The sequence below is a fragment of the Etheostoma spectabile genome, chromosome 9, assembly GCF_008692095.1.
Source record: "Etheostoma spectabile isolate EspeVRDwgs_2016 chromosome 9, UIUC_Espe_1.0, whole genome shotgun sequence".
Classification (NCBI taxonomy): domain Eukaryota; kingdom Metazoa; phylum Chordata; class Actinopteri; order Perciformes; family Percidae; genus Etheostoma; species Etheostoma spectabile.
This window is the reverse complement of record NC_045741.1, coordinates 20,627,052-20,635,844: the sequence shown is the minus strand read 5'-3', so window position 1 is coordinate 20,635,844 and position 8,793 is coordinate 20,627,052. Positions and strand designations below refer to the sequence as shown.

Here is an 8,793-nt window from a genome sequence, read left to right as displayed (position 1 = left end):
ACTCAATAATCAGGCAGTTGTTTTACTCCCATATCACTGGTTTTCAGTCTTTTGAGTTGTCAACCAATAACTTACTGTATACAAATTAAATATGCACACATTAAATACATACAACGATCACATCCATTGTCCCTCTTCCACCATCTTTGAAAAAACACACACACACACACACACACACACACTTACTCTCTACTCGAGCCTTCTGACTGACATTCAGTAGACCCACAAGGCGTATTCTCCGTACACATATCGGCAGTATTGGCCTAGTGTGAGGCCTGTCTGCTGTTTAGCGAGCACCCAGAGTATAAGTAGCAATATAAATGGAGATTAGGTCCTCCAATGTAGAGAAGAGCACCAGGAAACAATACACATTTCCAGATAAGTAACAATGATAAAGAAGCCATGGAAATGACTGTGGGGATTACTTGCTTTATAAGAGGACATATTCCTCAAAGTGAATGCCTCTCTTGAGATTAACATAGTTATTTCTTGATTTATGTTTCTACAGTTAAGAAGGACTCTATACTTCCATACTGTACTGATTGATACAAATACATTTTTAAAAAATTGAGGATGTTGCAAAGTTACTCAAACACAGACAGAATGTTTGGAATCTGTTGGATGTGGAAAAGGAAAAGCTCTTTTCTGATTGTCAGGGATGTGATGGTTTACAACCAACAACCAAGACACAGTTTAAACATCTTGCCACAAGCGTGCTTCTCTAACCTCAACTCTCTAACATCTGTCCTAACTATTCTATGAAGTGAGAGGAAACGTCACAGTACTTTACACTGTGAGACAGATGCAGCTGTGCTGGATCAAGGGACTTAAAATGTCAAAGTTTGATGGTTCCATCAGTCAGGGATCTGTCAAAAGGATCTTTTCAGACACAGAAAAACAGTTCAGCTGTTATGGTTGGGTATATGTTTCACTTTCCTGTTTTATTTTGCAGTCAGTTTTTTTCTTCCTTGTCATGTCTTGTTTGACTTCCTGCCTTGTGTTTTCCTGCCTTTGTTACTGTCTGCCCCACCCTGATGTGTTGCACCTGTTCCAGAGTCCTTGTGTCACCTGTTCCTTGTTTCACCTCGTTGAGTGTGTGTGTAGTCTACACTTTTTGTCTCGGCGTTCCTGTTACCTGTGATTCCTGTTTTTGACTTCCACTGCATTTTGGGCTACTTTGCCTGCTGTATTCAGGACTTCACTTCACATATTGATAACGATTTAAATTTCTGTCAGTGATTTTTATGTATGTGAGATATGTGTGTTTGTTGTGTTATGGCTGTATAAGCTACTGGATGCCAAAAATTTCCTGTCAATCTATCTATCTATCTATCTATCTTTTTGTTTATATGGATTTTATGGTATTAAATCCCCAAGCTCACCACTGCCAGCTGTCTCTGAACTTGGGCCGGACCTTCTCTGATTCCTCTAACATCAACCATCACTGATTCAGACAGCAGTGGCAAATAGCTGTCTGTATTCTCGTAAGAAAGGAAGCTACCCTCTCTCTCTCTCTCTCTCTCTCTCTCTCTCTCTCTCTTTTTCTAATAGCTAATGGTGCTGACCTCAAGGCGTGGCTTCCGTTTACATTAGAATGGAGGCAGTGGCAGCAGCTACTTTCTGAAAGCACCTCTAGACACAAAGGTAACAGATAACTAAACAAGATATGTTGTTAGCAGATACAGGACAGACTGTCGTTATGTAGTCTAAGTACATCTGTAATGTCTCTTTAACATAATATCTACTTTATTTAACTGATTTCAACATGTTTTATCTATTTGTTTTGAAATACATATGTTGTCTATCAAGTCCTTTGTGAACATACAGATGTTATATAAATATAGATAGATAACACTATAATATACATATACAATATAAACCAAATTAAGTTAACTATGTGTATTGCATTATGATAAGACAATATATGTCTTTGAGACATATTTCCTTGTTTCCTGTTGACATTAAGAGTTTATTTTGTTCATTAAAAAAGTCGCCACTTGCGCGCAATGCATGCTGGTACATGCAGGCACAGCTGCCACGGTTACGTGAACAGGGGAACTCGCTAGTCAATATAGCACAAACTGGGAAATGTTTTTCCTCAATAGACTACAGAGAGCATCAATACTGACTGGACATCCACATTAAAGGTGGTGAATTTTCAATGTCAAAATAAAACATACATTTATTAGCATTAATAAACTGTTTTGATGCAAAGAATATGATTCATATTAATAAGTGACTCCAACAATGGGTGTGAATGGGTGTTAGTCTTGTGATAGACTGTCGACCTGCCAAGGTTGAAACTCTCCTCTCGCCCAGTGTATGCTGGGATATGCTCCAGCCCTCTGTGACCCTGCACACGACAAGCAGGTATGGAATAGAATAGATGGATGATGTTTACTGTCGTTTGTGTGGAGAAGGAGCATGACTCAGCAGTCAACCACTGGGACCGGCAGGTTAGATGGAAATAGTCTTGTAGTTTTCTCAGAGCTCTCAAACGTCACAAAACAATCTCACATCTTAGCCCTTCTGAACCTGCCACATTTCATTTGATGTTTGTTTATCAGACTGGGGTCGTACTCCTCTACCTCCTCAATCAAAAAACATGACTTTTATTTTTCATGACAAGGTACTTTGAGCAATACATAGTTTCAACCAATGTTTGTAATTCAAACAACAGGAATCATGCAAATGCAGCTTGCAGATTTATGCAAATCATTCATGATAGCGAAGCCCGGGCACAAAGCAGAAAGATGCATTTAAATAAAACAAAAGTTCTGATAGACTGAGCGAGATTTAGATAAGAATAAAGAAAACGGTTGTGAGTGTTTATAAAATGCCCAACAATTCCTTTACCAAAAGTGGAGAAGTATACTGTAACATTTTGAATGTGCACAAAATAAAACCTGAAGGTAAATATACACATTCTAATAATTACAAAACTAGTTGCATAATACAGCTGCGATGCTTACATACACCCATTTGTAATGGATGAAGCCTTGGCCTGGAAGAGAGGTCATCGAGTGGCCCCCAACCTTCTCTGGGTGTTTTGACCCTTAACCACAACACCCTCCAGTTGGCGGGTCAGCAGTGACTGGCCAGGTCACTGCCCCCCTCCTCCAGGCTTCAAGTGTCCTCTCTCTTGTGCCAGAGCCAACAGGAGGCTCTCTCCGACGCGTCTCCCAGCCTACAAACAGATGCTTTCATCAAGTGGCCTCTCAGTCCAACCTTTGTCAATAGATTTCACACAGATTGAGCTGGGAATCCTCGACATCCGACTTGCACCATCATCAGCCATGTTGTCCACCCGTTGTCCCGGCAGTCTTGGACAAGTTGCTGGTATTTGGCTTTTTTCCTCACTACTTACAAAACTGTAATGTACTGTACATAGAATGTGCAGAATTAGATACACATGTGTCCACTGTTGTCGTACTACAACTCAAAATGTGGTAATGACTTAAGAAGAGTGCATAAATCATGCAGTGGTCCATTAGATGCATTTACATTTATGAGTCAGGGTACTCTGCTCTCCCTTGTGCTGTGTCTTGTGTTGACAGAGCAGTTTTTGTTAGTTGTTGATGTAGTTGTATGACTAATACAGTACATATTTGTTACATATGTCATAGCTGTCTTGTTCCATTCAAATCTACCTCAACCTGTCCCTCCTCTCACTACTGTCACTGATGCACCGAAGAATACTCTACAGGCATGCCATGTAGACAAGGGCAACATTTGTGGCCTGTGAAATTACTGATAAATCTTTTAATTTCAAAAGAAAACAAAGAAAACTCCTGCAGACTTTCTCGCTTCCTGCTGGTAAATTTATTCATTTAGTGCTTCTGTCTGTTCGACCTATAGCAGATAACGTTCCAGATGCATACATTAATAAATATACCAGCAGTAAATGAGACGCTGTGTTTCAGTGTTTTTTATCTGTGTTGTGCTTTCCACTGACACACCTGTCAACATATTCAGAAATGAAAAGATAAAATACAATGTTAAACTAAAAGTGAAGAACCTACACACTAACTCATTAGCCCCTCTGGATCCAAATCATTGTTTCTTTTATTCTCATAAAAAGAATAATTTACAAGGTTGTTTTTACATTGCTGCCACATGCCAGCTATTCATCCTCTAGAAGAGAAATCTAACTCACTTAGTACCTTCACTTTTCTTTTAGATGTGTACATTAACAATCCCACAGTGAGACTAATTACCGAGATGATTTGTAAAAATACAGGCTGCTGTCAGAGCACCGACTGAGGAGTGAGGTCACGTGACAGAGAAGTCTTCATGGATGAGGAGTATTTGATGATTTGATGCGGAAAACTACAGCCTGATTGCATTTTAATTCATTTTAAAATCTTCCATCAACCTGAAGCTCAATCACTGGGGTCCACGCCTATGTTAGGCGTGTTTATCCTTCAACTCAAATTCGTACCGAATTCCAAATTATTTTTTTAGTTTTAACTGTTTCCTACGAGTTTCTGATTGAGACACTTGCGTCACAACTTTAACCAGTGGTCAAGATTTTCTTCAGCATTTTGTGGGCTGCAGTTATCTCCAAAGGAAAGAAAATGCAAATAAAGTGCAGCAACATCTCTGGGCCTTTCAGGCAAGTGACCTCAAGGTCACACTGGTGGTAAGTGGCCTACTTGAATTTTCATGAAGTGAACAAATTACTGATGTGAGGTCAGAAGCATTACGTACATGTAGGCACGTCATTTGCTTGCTGTTGGCTGTAAAAACTTCACCAATCACATAAATGTATCCAATGACAGAAAGGAGACCCGGATGTGTGTTTGTCTCACACACGAGACCTGATCAAAGTAAAGAGAGAAGAAGTGTCAACTCCCTTGGAGGCAATACAGCGGACTTGCCAGTGTTACGTAAGGCAGTGATTGCTCCTTTTAAAGACACTGGTACCTCTGTGCTTTTCTCAACTGCTGGCTAACATTTTTCCATATTTGCAAAGATTGGCTCCTTTACATGCTGAGATGAGATGAGGTTTTAATTTGAAATGGCGTAAAACAATAGAACGAATGGGCCAAATTTATCACAGATTTATCTCAGTTCTTAAGGAAAGAAGGACATTTGCTTTTAATCTGTAAGAGGCTTAACCCCCACACTGCGAGAAAATGTAATGATTACAATCCCTAAAGACACAAGTTTATCAAAGTTGTGTATTAAGCTGTGAACCATCCTCACAGCACTGTCCATCATAATCCGTTTGAAATAAACAGCCTCGGATGACAAACAGTTCATAACAGAATAAATCTGGGACCTTTTATACAGAAAACACCGGTGATGTTTTTGGGTACCTGCTTTCTTTTGATTTATCTATGACTTGTTCTAGCTTCTTCTTAAGTTCTAGTTTTTTCCAGATTGAAGATTTTTCATGTTATTTTCTGCTTTCTTATGGACTCCACTGTTGTGAGCAGAGCTAAACGTCCCTCTAAAGTTCATGTCAGAACCATAACCACATCACAACCAAACCACATTAAACCATAACAAAAGAATGATTATCCTCAGCCTGCTCATCTTAAAATTTATATCCAATCATTTTTAATCTTATGCCTAAAACCTTCAAGTTGGTCTGGGCATTTACAGTGCTTCTTCTCACAATAATGGTAAAGTGAGAGGGGGCAGACAATGATGTTGTGGTGTGTGAAGCCTGATTTACACTGAAACAAATCTCAATACTGTATATGTTTTCACTCAGTGACATCCTAAACATTCTCAAATATGCTGTGCTGTGACAGAGTTGTTTAATACTACTGCCGTAACTCGAGTAGTAATGAATTCAAACTTTCCGATGTATGGCAGTGTTGATTAAAACCATTAAAGATAATTATACCGGATCACATTTCACCACATTTTATTCAACAATATGTCCATGTACTTGAAATAAAGAGGACAATAGTATTTACTTTTTCTTAGATCCCTTCTAGTCTACAATTTTTCCTGGAGTCATGTATTTTAGTGGTTTACAGCTAAATCAATCATGTCTATAAAAACATTACAATAAAGATGACTTTGACTGGCACTTAATAAAACCATTCTGTTATAATTGTGTGGTCCTGTATTGAGGAGCTGTTTATCCTTGAGTTGTGTAGTTGTTTTTCTCCCCCTCAGGGATTTCCATCCACACTCAGATGTACTGTGCTGACCGAGCTCAGTATTGCCTCATGAACAGCATGACAAAAAAACAGGTACTGACTGCTCAAACAGCAGCACACGCTGCTGCTCTCAGTGTGTGCTGCTTTTCAGGTGCACAAAACCAGTACAGTCAGAGCTCATCTCATGACAGCCTACAGATATTTTCTGGTGGTTAGTTAGAAGATACATTTTAATATTTAATTAGAATAAGACATTCACCATTTCTCCTTCTGACATGCAATACAAAGTGAAACTAAAACATAATTTATTGCCATCAATACCCTGCCTTCCACAGGTCTAAAGCATGCACTACACTGTAGCACACTACACACTGCCTCAAGATCCATAGGGACATCCACTGTCCACTGTTCATACTATCCTGATCATTTGCACATTCCTCAATAATTTTGTACATCCTGCAGTAAACCATAAAGCCCCTTTTCTTAATGTTAAACAGTTATATTATACATATTTGTTTTTGTATTTATTCCTGTAAATGTAATTTCCCCTTGCAGGATCAATAAAGTATGTCTTAATCGTAATTAGTAATTTCCTTTTAATATGTTTATGTGTGCACAATCGACCAAGGCAAATTTCTTGTAAGTGTCACTTACTTGGCAATAAATCCTTTTCTGATTCTGATTCATGTACATTAAGGATTTCTTTTCTTAGTACTTGTAAGCTTTCTGTTTTTTTTTTCCTGCAGTTTTGCCAGACTGTTATACAACATAGTCATTCTAACTCAAAGAAGCAAAACAAGTTCATCACACTTTGTTCAAAACAGAGTACATCAATATAAACACAAACAACCAAAACAACTCCATTCATCAAACATCACATTCTCCACACTGACTCAACATAATGATGACTGTAAGCTATTAAACAGAGTCGGTTCAGTGAATGTGAATACCATTTAAAAAGCAAAGTAACTTTTCATTAGTGATGACTCATTTTACTCACTGAAACTGCACAAGGACGGATGATTGAGTAATTTAACTGTGAGACATCCATACAATCATCCATACAAAGTGAAAGCCTTCACTTCACTGCATGAGATGAAGATTGCTGTGATGTCAAGTTCAAAAGTCACTAAAGGTCACCAGTTTTTTTTACATGGATATGGGAGAGAGACAACTGATCAGTGTGTAATCCGTGTGTATACTCAAGGAAGCACTCTAACGCTCTGACTGTGCGGTATTGTGGAATAAGATGGTATTACTGACTTTGGTACTGTATATAAATTAGCGCCTGCAATGCTGAGTCACCTGGAGTGCAGACAATGCAATGTACAATGACTTAACTCATTAACATATTGTCATGCTATTTTTTTTATCTCTCATACGAGTTTAATTAAATGCAAAAAATGCAAAAATTGCAGTGAGCTGTTCCAGTTGAATAACTTGTCAGTGTTTTTTCCAGTACATCATAAAAGGCAAAAAAGTGCACACAGACAAAGGAAGGGCCTTACATGCTTGTGTCTGAGTCAATGAAGAAGAAATAGAGAAAGTAAAGTAAACACAACAACAAAAGAGTGGGAGGAAACAATATATGTCCATTTCCCTGTTGAGTATGTTTCCTTAAAGAAGCACACAAATCGTGTCTACCTTCTGCTTTTCCTTCTGCTCACCTGTCACGATGGTGACTAGACTGGGCTCCAAAAAGAAAGAGACTGACAGGCAGAGAGAGAGAGAGAGAGAGAGAGACTAATAGAGAAAGCGGATCTTTGCTGCATTGCTGGGCTGGCGCCCCATCATTTCTCCATCTCATTTAATTTATCAGATATAGCCTGGCGGAATCATCCAACCTTGGCAATGATTATGCTCACCTTGTCAGTCATTCTCTTAGAGTTGCAGCAATGCTAACAGTGGTGCACTGCAAAAGCATTGCAACAAATGGAGCTAAATATAGTATTTTATCACATAGCCCTCTAAAGAGAAGATTCATTTGTCAATATTATGTTCAGATGGAGACATCTGTTATTAAAATAATCTCTGTTTGGAAAAAGTTTGGAAAACTTATTTTGTTAACTTACTTAAGATGAGGTTAAATGCAAACCATTTAGTGGTCTATGTCATACAGTTCACCGGCACCACAAACTGCAGCCTCCAACATGTCCATAAAGTTCATTCAACATTTCTCTTAAACAGTTTTAACAACAACTTAACAAAAACTTCATGATGGTAAGATATATTAAAGTACTGTTGCATTAGACTGGAAGTGATAAACTGCACAGAATCGTTATTCCAAAAATATGCAGTGAGCTCTAATTCTTCCACAACTGATGGAGCATATAACTGTTAAAATACCATATAAGGATGTGATTAACACATGCGTAATAGCATGTTCAAGTCAGAACAGCAGCCATCTGTTGTGGTGTAAGGGGTCAGCACCGGATTGTCTTGACTCCACATGACGCCACACAGCTGCCAGAGTGGGTGACATGATGACAAAATTGGGAAGTGGTTTCCATTATCAATGTGAATTTCCAAATAGACCTGCATAAAGGAACACACTGACTTATTGGGACTTTAGCTTATACACCGTTACCCCCAGAGTTAGACAAGTCGATACATACCCTTCTCATCTCCATGGGTGCTGTAACTCTGTCTGACGCCCCCAGCATTAGCTTAGCCT

The 8,793-nt window shown here is 38.7% G+C and overlaps 1 long non-coding RNA gene across 1 annotated transcript in view; it reads left to right on the top strand.

The window, feature by feature from the left end:
* Nucleotides 1-1,220: 1,220 nt before the first annotated feature.
* The window catches only part of LOC116695863 (uncharacterized), a 12,202-nt gene continuing 4,629 nt past the window's right edge, over nt 1,221-8,793 (top strand). The window contains exons 1-2 of the long non-coding RNA XR_004333570.1: nt 1,221-1,311; nt 7,048-7,050. This is a non-coding gene — a long non-coding RNA (uncharacterized LOC116695863). The remainder of the gene's footprint in view (nt 1,312-7,047; nt 7,051-8,793) is intronic.